The following is a 13,065-nucleotide window of genomic DNA, read 5'->3' on the forward strand; positions in this document are numbered from 1 at the left end:
ATATGTATATATATGTATATATATGTATATATATATATATATATTATATATATATATATATATATATATATATATATATATATATATATATATATACACATTTGCAGGTGTTGTTAAATGCTAACACATTTACGCTATCTATTGCAATTATTTTACTATATTTCACTTGACCTTATTCAGCATTACTACTAAATGAAAAAAAAAACAAAAAAAACACTTCATGGATTCAAATTTCCCCTTGTTAAATTTCTGCAAAAACATTTTGTCCTTGAAAAATTTTATTTTCATAGAGCTCGGTCAGAGAGAGAGAAAGGCCATGCCTTAAACTCTTTTGCATGCCTCCATGGACGAAATACAGATACCAGATCTCAGAGCTTTCAACAAATTTTTCTCTGCTAATGTACACAAGAAGCAGATAGTTTTGATAAAATAGTTGATAAAATAGTCTACTATCATATTGTACTGGTTAATTTAGTCCCAAAAATAACTCTTGGCTTCTAGTGCTAGTTTCATAATATTGACACCATAACTAGCTGAGAGCCATGGCAGGGTTAGCGTTGCATGTAAACATTCACACACACACACACACACACATATATATATATATAATATATATATATATATATATATATATATATATATATATGTATAAACTTTTCTTTCTTTATATATATACTTTTTATTTATTATTTTGTACTTTACTTAATTATTGGCATATGTTTTATCATATATTTAATTTTTTTCTATATGGTATAATTTAATTATATCATTGTTATTTCATTGTTGATTTGATAAAAGGTGGTTCTTCTCTAATTTATATACATATATGTATGTATGTATGTATGTATGTATGTATGTATGTATGTATGTATGTATGTATGTATGTATGTATGATAGATAGATAGGTAGATAAAGAGGGCGATAGATAGATAGATAGATAGACACAAAGAGAGAAGGAGAGAGAGGTCTAATAGATAATAGTCTTGCTAGATGTCAATGTATGATATACAAAAATATAAACCAATTTCCATGGACTGAATTTTTAAACTGCCAAACATTTAATCTGTTACTCAATACATGTACATTTTGCAAGTAATGTATGTTTGTGAGTGAGTGTGTGTGTGTGTGTGTGTGTGTGTGTGTGTGCGCGTGTGCATATGTGTGTGTGTGTTTACATGCAACTCCAGTCCTATGATAGTATATTTTCTATTATTCCTTTCTGTCAAACTAATACACCTGCTTGTTGTTCATACACCTGTCTTGTCATTTGTTTTCTGTAAGTTTGAACTATATATATATCTATATACATAAATGTGTAATGGTGTGTGACTGTGTGTGTGTGTCTGGGGTTACTCTAACTCCTCCCACACTGTCCAACCGATTTTAATGATTTTTGGCACATAAGTAGATCACATGCCCTGAAGTTCAAATAAGGCTGGAATTTTTCGAAAACTCGATAATGCTTAGTTGGCATCAATTTTTGTGAGCTCACTTGGGTGTTTGAATGGAAATTCCCATAACCATGTTATTTTTCCTGCAGCTTTTCCATTTTCCGCATGTAAAACTTCAACAAAATCGATAGAATAGTCTCTTAGGAAATGCTTATTCCATACAAGGTCAGAGGTGGGCTTAACTTCAACACAGAAAACATGAGCAACACTGAGTCCAACAACTAGTATATATACATATATATGGAAGTGTGCGTGTGTATTTGTATTTGTCTCTCCCTTGCTTTATATATATATATATATATAAATTATAAATAAAAGACAGAAGATGGAATATACGAGAATATATTATTAATCACGACAATTGTTTCGACACATCCAACATCAACTCCTCTTGTGGGACACACAAAAACTGGTACAGGAGCATCTGGCAGTGCGGACGTATCTCGTCAGGTGATAAATAGATAAAAAATTTTGTTAAAATGACAGTTCCATAATGCAACTCTTCGTTTTACAGAGAGAAAAACAGCCTGACAGAGGAAAATTCTTCATATATATAGAAGATCCAAAAATAAAATTGCAGAAGACAAAAAGAGAAATGAACACCTAATCGAGTGAGAAAAGTATTGAAAATAACCGTTAACCAATATGGATGTATAAATGCCCTTGGGCAAGAAGCATGGCACGAGTACACATGCTCATACAAGCGTCAGCAAAAATGTGAGCATATGCACATGTAAGGTTAGGTGCACTCATAATTACAAAGCGGGTTAGATATTTAGTAGGTGTTTAGAATAATGGGGAGGTTTAAAGTAAATTTAAGTCATCCATACCTCAAAATAAAATAAAATTACACTAAGTTAACAGTTACTCAAAATTAATTCTCACTACATAATGCGAAAGTACATTTATATGCTTGTAGGCATCTCAATAGTCTTTCAGAAATTCTATTACCAACAACAACACTGAACACCTTTTTGATCTCCATGTGTCCAACACACGTGGACATGCATACAAAGTCAGAAAACAGCACAGCTCCCATGACTTTTGGAAACATTTTTTCACACTCAGAGTTGCTGAAGCATGGAACAAACTGCCTGCGTCAGTTGTTGACTGCCATGACACTGCATCCTTTAAGGCCCTCATGCTCTCCGAAATCCGCCGAAACCACACCTGATTGTCCCCCTGTATGTCATGACTCATGCACTGTTCTTTTCCTGACGCTTGTACATTAACCTATGTACTATACATACACTTTAGATGAGTTGTAGAGCACCTGAGCACTGTACACAATGTTTTATTATTATTATTATTATTAGTCCACAGAATAGACAGGGATTCCTCAGAGCAGAGACGGCATCTCCTGGAAATTGCACTGTATGGTTTTGCATGTCTAACTATGGACCAAGTAATGTTGTATTTCGTATTAGCCTCTTTCAGTCGCCATATAAAATCTGCCAAATATGTCGAATGTCTCTTATTGATTGACCTAAAGCTGGCAACATGATTACGATAACCTGTTATTCAATCTGTCTCTCTCTCAATATATATATATATTATCTTTCTTTTGTTTGTTTTAGTCATTGCATTGTGGAGATTCTAGGCCACTGCCTTGAGGTGTTAAGCCAAAGACATAAACTCCAGTCCTGATCTTTTTTTTGTATTTTACAAGTTTGCTACTTATTCTATCTGTCCCTAAGACCAAACCGCTAAGTTATGGGAACAAGAAGAAACCAACACTGGCTGTCAAGTGGTTGTGAGGGAGAAATACAAAGAAGCACACACACACACACACACACACACAACGAGAGGAGAGAGAGAGGGAGAAGAGAGAGGGGAGAGGGAGAGGAGAGGGAGAGAGGAGAGAGAGGAGAGAGGAGAGAGAGAGAGAGGGGGGAGAGGGAAGAGATAAGGGAGAGAGAGAGAGAGAGAGAGAGAGAGAAGAGAGAGAGAGAGAGAGAGAGAAGTGTTCAAATAAATTGAGACAGAGATAAAAAAGCATTAATTAGAGAACAAGCATCAAATTGATTCCAATTTGATGTTTGTTCTCTAACCAATGTTTTTTTTTTATCTCTGTCTCAATTTTATTTGAACACTTCTTTTTTGAAGTTTTATAAACACTTTTGTCTCCATAAAAAGAGGCAAAAATTATTTCTTGTCATATATATATATATATACACACAGACACACACAATTCTAGGTAAATTCCACTACAGAAAATTCCACCAGGTAAATTTCACCATAGATAAATTCACCCGCTAATAATCACCGCGGTCAGTTTCTCTAGACTGTGGGTCACTACCTGTTATTTAATCTGTCTGTCTCTCAAGTCTTAAGAAGAGAGAGAGAGAGAGAGAGAGTCTGAGGGTGAGATAGAAAATAATCTTTATAATCTACTTGAATTGAGATGGGATCACTTTAATGTATTCCCATCGAGCAAGAATCTATGAAAAAGACCCATTACAAAATTTAAAAACTAATATAATTTGGGATAAAGAAAGGAAAGATTAAATTTTAGCACACATTTTATTATAACAATAGGATAAAAAATAACAGTGAGTACATTGTGAAGTAGAGTTAGGATAAGAAAGTTTTATTTATTTAAAGAAAAATTTCTTAAGACAAATTATGTGCAATACTTCTTAAAAATTATGGAAGGCTTTCATTTTGATATTCCTGAACTAAGTTCTTCAGTCGTGCATCAATAATTTGATAGGTCTTTTACTTTTGTTGTTGTTGAGTCTCCACGTCAAACGTGTGCAACTTTTGTTTGGCTTAATCCTTCCTGAGATTTAAGGACAGTGCATAGTTTCCACAATTTTGGATGTGTGGATGTTAGTGATGAACGCAAAGCACTGTGGAACCCTTCTAAATAATGATTTCATAATAATAATAATTAATAATAATAATAATAATAATATTGATAATAATAATAACGATAATTTCACCATAGGTGAAATTTACCATGGTAGAATATAGCGCGGTGGAATTTACCTATAGTGACATTTACCTGGTGGAATTTTCTGTGGTGGAATTTACTGCAGTGGAATTTATTGGTGGCCATATACACACACATACATATGTATATATATATATATATATATATATATACCATGGATTTCCACACAGTTTCTGTCTACAAAGTTTTGTTCATATGGTGTTAGTTGGTCTGGGTCTATAGCAGAAAACACTTACCCAATGTACTGTGTTGTGGGACTGAAACTGAAGCCATGTGGTTGGAAAGTGAGCTTCTTAACTACATAGCCATACCTGCACTTGTACCATACAGCCATGCTGATAGATACAAACATACATAGATACATATATTTATACATACATATATATATGGCGAGAAGTTGAGGTTATAAGAGATAATGGTGTCATTGCGACCCAAAGGTGTCAGGTAATGCTGAATAAGTGCTATAGACAAACCATAGTTAAGTTCCAGATTCAGTAATATTGTGAAAAAATGGTTCAACGTTGGTTCTATGTCAGCATGTGTATATAAGAATTTTTTGCATAATAAGATAAAAACCAAGGTTGGATGCTCTAATATCTATACAGCCTTGGTTTTTTATCGTTTACGCAAATAATTCTTATATATATATATATATATTATATATATATATATATATATATATATATATAATATATATATATATATATATATATATAATATATATGTATATATATGTATGTATATATTTATATAAATAAGGATAAGATCTTTATTTAAAATACTGATCATATCAAGTGGCCAGCATGGGAATAAAAACATTACAGGTATTAATAATATTTCCTGAGCATTATACTAATACATCTGTATATTGTCTACACCACCTGTCCTCGACTTTTGATTTTTTTGTGAATTCTCCTGCTATATATATATAATATATACAGATAAGGTAAGAAATGAAATGGATCAACATGTAACAATTAGAAGCTGATCATTAATATTGAATGATCATAGTTTAATTATGGTTAAGATAACATTTATAGCTGTTTTTGTTCGTTATTTTTTAGGTAAACTTGCGTTTATTTCATTCCATGTAACAAATATCATCGGAATGACATATATATATATATATATATATATATATACATAAATATATATATGTCCTGGGGTTGATTTGCTCGACTAAAGGCAGTGCTCCAGCATGGCCGCAGTCAAACAAGTAAAAGAGTATATATATGTGTGTGTGTGTGTGTGTGTGTTTATGTCTGTCTGTCTATCTATCTTCACTCTATCTATCAATCAGTCTCTCTCTATACACACACGCACACATATATGGATAGACACATACACAAACACATATATATATATGCATATATTTATACATACATATATATATGCATATATATGTGTGTATGTGTGTGTGCATATATATATATATATACACACACATATAGTTTAATAAATAGGCAGCTAGATAGATAGACAGATAAATATAAATATATATATATATACGTGGCACCTTGGGCAAGTATCTTCTACTATAGCCTCGGGCCGACCAATGCTTTGTGAGTGGATTTGGTAGACGGAAACTGAAAGAAGCCCGTCGTATATATGTATATATATATATATATGTGTGTGTGTGTTTGTGTGTCTGTGTTTGTCCCCCTAGCATTGCTTGACAACCGATGCTGGCGTGTTTATGTCCCCGTCACTTAGCGGTTCGGCAAAAAGAGACCAGTAGAATAAGTACTGGGCTTACAAAGAATAAGTCCTAAGGCGGTGCTCCAGCATGGCCGCAGTCAAATGACTGAAACAAGTAAAAGAGTAAAAAGACTATATACATATATACACACACACACACACGCAGACATATACACACACACTCACATGCATATGTATGTGCATAGTCACAGATTGATTACTTGAAGTTATCTTACTTACGGTATTACAGGCAGTTATTGCGTAATACTTTCTGGTGCTGGTGGACTAATGATGCCTGACTGGTAACTTGGTTGTGAATGAGCCTAACTCAGCTTAGCCACACCTTTTTATATATCGCTGTTCACACGGTGAATAATATATTGAGGATATTATGAAATAACTTGTAGCTATTGCCGAATAATCTCCCCTCCCACTGATAACAGTCACTTACGACAATAGCAACTACAACAACTGTGGTGTGGTGACCACTACAAAAACTACAGCAGTAACTGTAATAACTACTTCAACACTAACAGTTACAGTTACAGCTACTATAATAATTAATACAAAGAAAAATACAAGGCTAATAATGATAGCAGCGGCAGCAGCAGCAGCAGCAGCAGCAGCAACCACCATCACCATCACCACCACCACCACCACCACCAAAACCACCAAAACCATCACCACCCCACCACCACCACCACCACCACCACCACCACCAAAACTACCACCACCACCACTATAGTGACAACTACAAAGTCTTCGGCAGTAATAACTTCTGCAACAATAATGGTTACGCTTGTGGATGTGTGGTAAGAAACTTGCTTCCCGACTACATGGTTCCAGGTTCAGTCCCACTGTGTGGAACCTTGGGCAAGTGACTTCTATTATAGTTTTGGGCTGACCATAGCCTTCTGAGTGGATTTGGTAGATGGAAACTGAAAGAAGCCCATCGTGTATATCCAGCTGTAAAAATCCTGCCAAATTAGTCACAGAAGTCTGGTGCAGGCGGCTTCAGCCTAGTCGTCTCTTGTGGTACCATCTCACTCATGCTAGTACGGAACATGGACATGATGATGATGATGATGATGATGATGATATATATATATATATAAAAAATAAATAAATAAATTAATTAATTAATAAACAAAATAATATATAAATATAAAAATATACATACATATATATATATATATATTTGTATATATATATTTAAAATTTATAAGTTTAAATTATTTTAATAATTTTTTTTTAACTTTTATATTTTTAAATTCATTTTATGTATTTGCTTATGTTTTTCACTGTTTGATTTGCCTAATAGTGGTTTTATCTGTAATTTAATATAATATAATATAATATATTTATACTATAAAATTGGATTTAATCCTAAATCTAATTTTTCCCTGTAAGTTTGGATTTATCCCTGATATTATTATTATTATATATATATATATATATGTATATATATTATATATATATATATATATATATATGTATGTATATTGTGTGTATATGTGTGTGTATAAATATATGTTTGTGTTTGTGTGTGTTATTATGAGACTGTATTTGTCCCCCACCACCACTTGGCAACTGGTGTTGGTGTGTTTATGTCCCCAGTAACTTACAAGTTTGACAAAAAGGACCAATAGAATAAGTACCAGGCTTAAACAAATAAGAACAGGGGTCAATCCATTTGGCTAAAATTCTCCAAGGTGGTGCCCCAGCATGGCCACAGTCTTATAACTGAATCAAGTAAAAGACAAAAGACACAAGAACCATCACAATAACCACAGAATCATTAGTGACGATAATCTTTTCTACTCTAGGCACAAGGCCTGAAAATTTGGGGGCGGGGGCCAGTCAATTAGAACAATCCCAGTATGCAACTGGTACTTAATTTATCGACCCTGAAAGGATGAAAGGCAAAGTCAACCTCGGTGGAATTTGAACTCAGACGAAATGCCTCTAACCATTTCAACTGGCGTACTAACGTTTCTTATTTCTTTATTGCCCACAAGGGGCTAAACAAGGACAGACAAAGGGATTAAGCCGATTACATCGACCCCAGTGTGTAACTGGTACTTAATTTATCGACCCCGAAAGGATGAAAGGCATAGTCGACTTCAGCGGAATTTGAACTCAGAACTTAGCAGCAGACGAAATGCCTATTTCTTTACTACCCACAAGGGGCTAAACATAGAGGGGACAAACAAGGACAGGGACAGACAAAGGGATTAAGTCGATTACACCGACCCCAGTGCATAACTGGTACTTAATCTATTGACCCAAAAAGGATGAAAGGCAAAGTTGACCTCGGCGGAATTTGAACTCAGAACGTAGCGGCAGATGAAATACCACTAAGCATTTCGCCCAGCGTGCTAACGTTTCCGCCAGCTCGCTGCCTTTGTTAATGACATCAATAAGCAACAACAGCAACAACAACAGCAAAAACCATACTAATTGCCATAAAGACTACAACAACAAAAGCAGCAATTGTAATAACCAACACAAAAATTGCGTCTACAACAACAATGACAACAACCATAAAACAACCATAAGGACAAATACAAAACAGTAACAACAACAACAACTGTAATAAACACTACAAAAAGCAACAATAATAACAGCAACAAAAAGCAACAATAATTGTAGTTACAACAACAATATTGATTATTTATAAGTGCAAGGAATGGTTGTGTGGTTAGGGGTCTCTCTTTGCAGCCATATCGTTCCAGGTTCAGTCCCTCTGTGAGGCATCTTGGGCCAGCAGTACTTTTTGCTTTAACCCAGAACTGACCAATTCCTTGTGAGTGAATTTAGTAGATGGAAACTATGTGGAAGCCCAGTGTTTATGCGTGCGTGTGTGTGTGTGTGTGTGTGTGTGTGTTTGCATATGTGTGTTTGTGTGAATGTTTGTGTTTGTCCCACCACCACCACCACCACCACCACCACTCTCTTTTAAAATATGAGTAATGTAGCTCCTCTGAAGCAAGAGACCCATTCTGTTCTGGCACTTTCTTGCATACTTTTGTGGTCTTTTGCCCATCATCTGTTAGTATAACATTGCACTGTTGGGGTTTGCAGTCTTGCAAACTGTATGATGGCCACATCAGTGCAGAAAAAAGAAAAAGCACCTTGTACACACCGTAAAGTGGTTGGTTTTAGGTAGGTGGTGGGTGGGGTGGGCATTTAACCATAGGAACTGTGCCGAAGCATAAACTGGAGCATGCCAGAGTCCTTTGACCTATCAAATCCTGTCAGAGTCCAACACATGCAAATATGTAACAGGGATGTTAAATAATGATGGTGAGGAGAACGGGGATGATGATGATGATGATGACAACGACGTTGATGATGATGATAGTGATGATGATGATGATGAGAACGATGATGGTAATAACAATGATCACACACACACACACACACACATACAAATGTATGCATGGATTTTAACTCTGAGATTGGGTGGTGAATTGTCTCCTTCAACAAAACATTTAATTTCATTTTCTTCTTGTAAAAATCAGCTGAGAATGAGCACTTTTGGCGTTTTGGAGTTAACCCTGTGACACACCAGCGTCCAGTTCAGTGGTCAGCTTATAGTCTCAACCTAAATGCTTTGAAAATTTAAATCAAGCTCTGGCTTCATGCACCTGTAGTTTTGAGGTAGCTTTTTTTCATATCTATACCTGCATCGTCATCATCATCATCACCATCCCCACCACCACCGCCACCACCACCACCACCAGTGGCACGTAAAAGCACTCACTACACTCTCGGAGTGGTTGGCGTTAGGAAGGGCATCCAGCCGTAGAAACTCTGCTAGATCAGATTGGAGCCTGGTGCAGCCATCTGGTTCGCCAGTCCTCAGTCAAATCGTTAAATGGGGTGATAGTGCTAAGCAGTGAGGTGTATAATTAGACTGATAACAAGTTAGTAGTTTCGCTTTTGGATTTGGTTTGCAAGATTCTTTATGTGAATTCGTGTGTTGAAGCATATTCTGTTGTGTCGGGGGAGAGTCATTTTCTTTTTGTCTTATCAGTAAAACTTCCATTTATTTCTTATAAGGATGTTTGCAAAAGGGATATGAAGGCCTGCAACATCAATATTAGCGGTTGGGAGGCAGTTGCCGGCAACCGTGGAGAATGGCGACGTACAGTAAAAGAGGGAATACAAAAGAGTGACAGAGAGAGAGAGGAGAAATGGAAAGAAATGAAGAGACGTAAACAAGAGACTATGGCACTACAACCAGCCAGGAACAGTCTTCGCTACATTTGCGGTACCTGCCAGAGGGTGTGTTTGTCCAGGATAGGACTACACAGCCACAGCAGGAAATGTATCAGGACATGAAATATAAAAGCCGGACTAGACTACTTCATGCGCAACTCCATTGTCTCCCGAGACAGAAAGGATGCCAATACAATACAATTTGCCTAAAACTTTCGTTGCGTCTGGCAACCTTAAAAATACAAGGGGAAATAACTCTAGATTTCTTTTTATGATTAAAGTTCTTGGTAATATTGCGCAGCTATCCTGTTCCATGTTGAGATACGTTCACTAAGCAGATGATTCGGAAGGAATCTATCCTAAGCAACATATTCATGTTACATAAACTGTGAAATTAGTGTCACAATATTAAGTGAGACACAATCGTTGTATGCTGATGAGTGAGTCGCAAAGTAAATGAGAAGACCACATTTTTGGTATAGATACTAGAATTATTTAAATGTAAATTGGGAAATTTTTGCTTACAGGTAACATTTCACTTGCATTTAAATATCAAATCACCTAGTGACGAAATATCTAAAATACACGTATAAAATGTGGTTGAAACCTAAGAGCAAAAACAATAATCTAATAGGTTTTATTTATTTTTGTTTTGCAGCACATATGTTGTCTATCAAGATTTTAGCAACTTAAAATTCATTTCTGATGCTAAAAAAAGTTTCTGATTCTGATTCAGAGAATAAATTACTTAATGAAACTATCTGCAGGAAAATCAGTATTATTGTATATATTTCAAACAGGAAGCAAAATAAAGCTAACTAAAATGATAATGTGGAGAAGTAACTCAAATTGTTAATGTATTTCAGTGTCAATCTATTTCAGCAAGTACACTGAAGTCTATGTTTTGCTAATGAGGTCATAATAAAGCTGAAGCATGTTGTTTTTTGTACTTGCTGACGTAATTAAAATAATATTGCTTTTTGGCCTCACCACATATTTTTACTAAGTCCTGCAAACTTAACTATTATTTGTTATGCAGATGATGTCTCTAAGTAATTTATTCTTTAAGCAGTTCAAGTTTTCTTCATCAATTAGTGTATGCTCTCGTATATTTCTTTCACACTTCTCTCATCATTTGTTCAGTGAGTCTATACTGTGCTGATGAAGATTTAGCATGACTTAAATATGTCCAGAGTTGATTAGAGTAATTAAAATAGTATTAATAAGTTACTGATATTGTTTCCTCATTGTGTAAATGTTTCTAGTTAGCTTTTAGAAGCTTGCTTCATTAATTATGTTAAAATTAACTTAAAATGAAATAATAGGCTTAACATTTGGCATCCAGAAGATTGGTTTCACTTGTCAATGGTACATTATGTTATCCTTTCTCCTTCGAATTTCCCTATACTACAGCAACAGCCAACCACAATCTTCAGATATCTTGACAGAAGCTCCCTAATGACAGTCCATTGGCTGAGAAAATCCAGACCTGGATCAGGCAAACTCCTGCATTTATTGGGAGGCTAAGGAAAAAGATCTTTCTAAATAAACATCTTAGTGATTATACTAAAGTCTGTTTATATTCAAACATGAAATGGATTATGTCATGAAGACTGAATCACATTAGACCTACAGAAGAGACTTTTAGACTATACTTTTAGACATCTATATATGAATGTATATATATATATACATATATATAATTTAAATAATGAAGGTGATAAACTGAATATTAATTTAATTAACATCAATTTAAAACCAGTGGCCTAGCATATAGAAAAATCTGAAAATTCATATATACACACACACACACACACACACATATATATGTGTGTGTGTGTGATATATATATATATATATATATATATATATATATATATAACTTATAAGTAAGGGCTAAAGAAAATTATTTCAATGCCAATATGCTGATAACAGACTATTAAATCGTCAATTTCCACATATAATTTACTCGCTACAGAAAAAAACCGAAGAACTGAAATAGGGCAAGAATTTTTAAAAAGTTCGTTATTTCTATATTGAATCAATTTTGGAATTAATCTCATAAAAGATTCATTTCCTCTTCAGTACTCTTATTCTGTACTACATTCTTAACAAAATATATCATAGCTTATATATATATATATATATATATATATATAAGCTATGATATATTCTGTTAAGAATGTAGTACAGTATAAAGCTCGTCCACCTTCAGATTTACTCTGTGCTCTGTAGTAGTAGTATTGTACGTACTTTCAGGTTTGCATTTGGGTATCTGTCGTGTGTGAGTAGAGAGGATGTTCTTGAAGCCAAGGATTTTGAACTTACGGAGACAATATTTACATATCACCTGAGGAAACACGACTAGATCTCATAATACAAGGAAGCAATTACATAATTAAGTATCTACATGCCTCGAGAACTATTTTGTTTGGAAACAATTGTAGGGATTAAAAAATAAATGTCCAACCACACTCCTTCTTGTTGACTCCAATTTTTTAAAATTTGTATATATGTAAGGATCATCATCATCATCATCATCATCATTCAATGTCCGTTCTCCATGCTAGCATGGGTTGGACGGTTCGACCGGGGATCTGGGAAGCCAGAAGGCTGCACCAGGCTCCAGTCTAATCTGGCAATGTTTCTACAGCTGGATGCCCTTCCTAACGCCAACCACTCCGTGAGTGTAGTGGGTGCTTTTTACGTGCCACCTGCACAGGTGCCAGGCGAGGC

At 34.9% G+C, this 13,065-nt stretch overlaps 1 protein-coding gene across 2 annotated transcripts in view; it reads right to left on the bottom strand.

Moving 5' to 3' along the window:
- Positions 1-6,661, bottom strand: part of LOC115210916 — an 18,795-nt gene extending 12,134 nt beyond the window's left edge. The window contains exon 1 of one of the 2 annotated variants that reach the window (XM_029779696.2): positions 6,346-6,661. The gene's annotated coding sequence lies outside the window, so the exon portion shown is untranslated. Of the gene's footprint in view, positions 1-6,341 lie in introns of both variants that reach the window. The other variant, XM_029779697.2, reaches the window with a different exon arrangement.
- Between the last annotated feature and the right edge of the window lie 6,404 nt (positions 6,662-13,065).

The sequence above is a fragment of the Octopus sinensis genome, linkage group LG4 (assembly GCF_006345805.1).
Source record: "Octopus sinensis linkage group LG4, ASM634580v1, whole genome shotgun sequence".
NCBI classification, from domain to species: domain Eukaryota; kingdom Metazoa; phylum Mollusca; class Cephalopoda; order Octopoda; family Octopodidae; genus Octopus; species Octopus sinensis.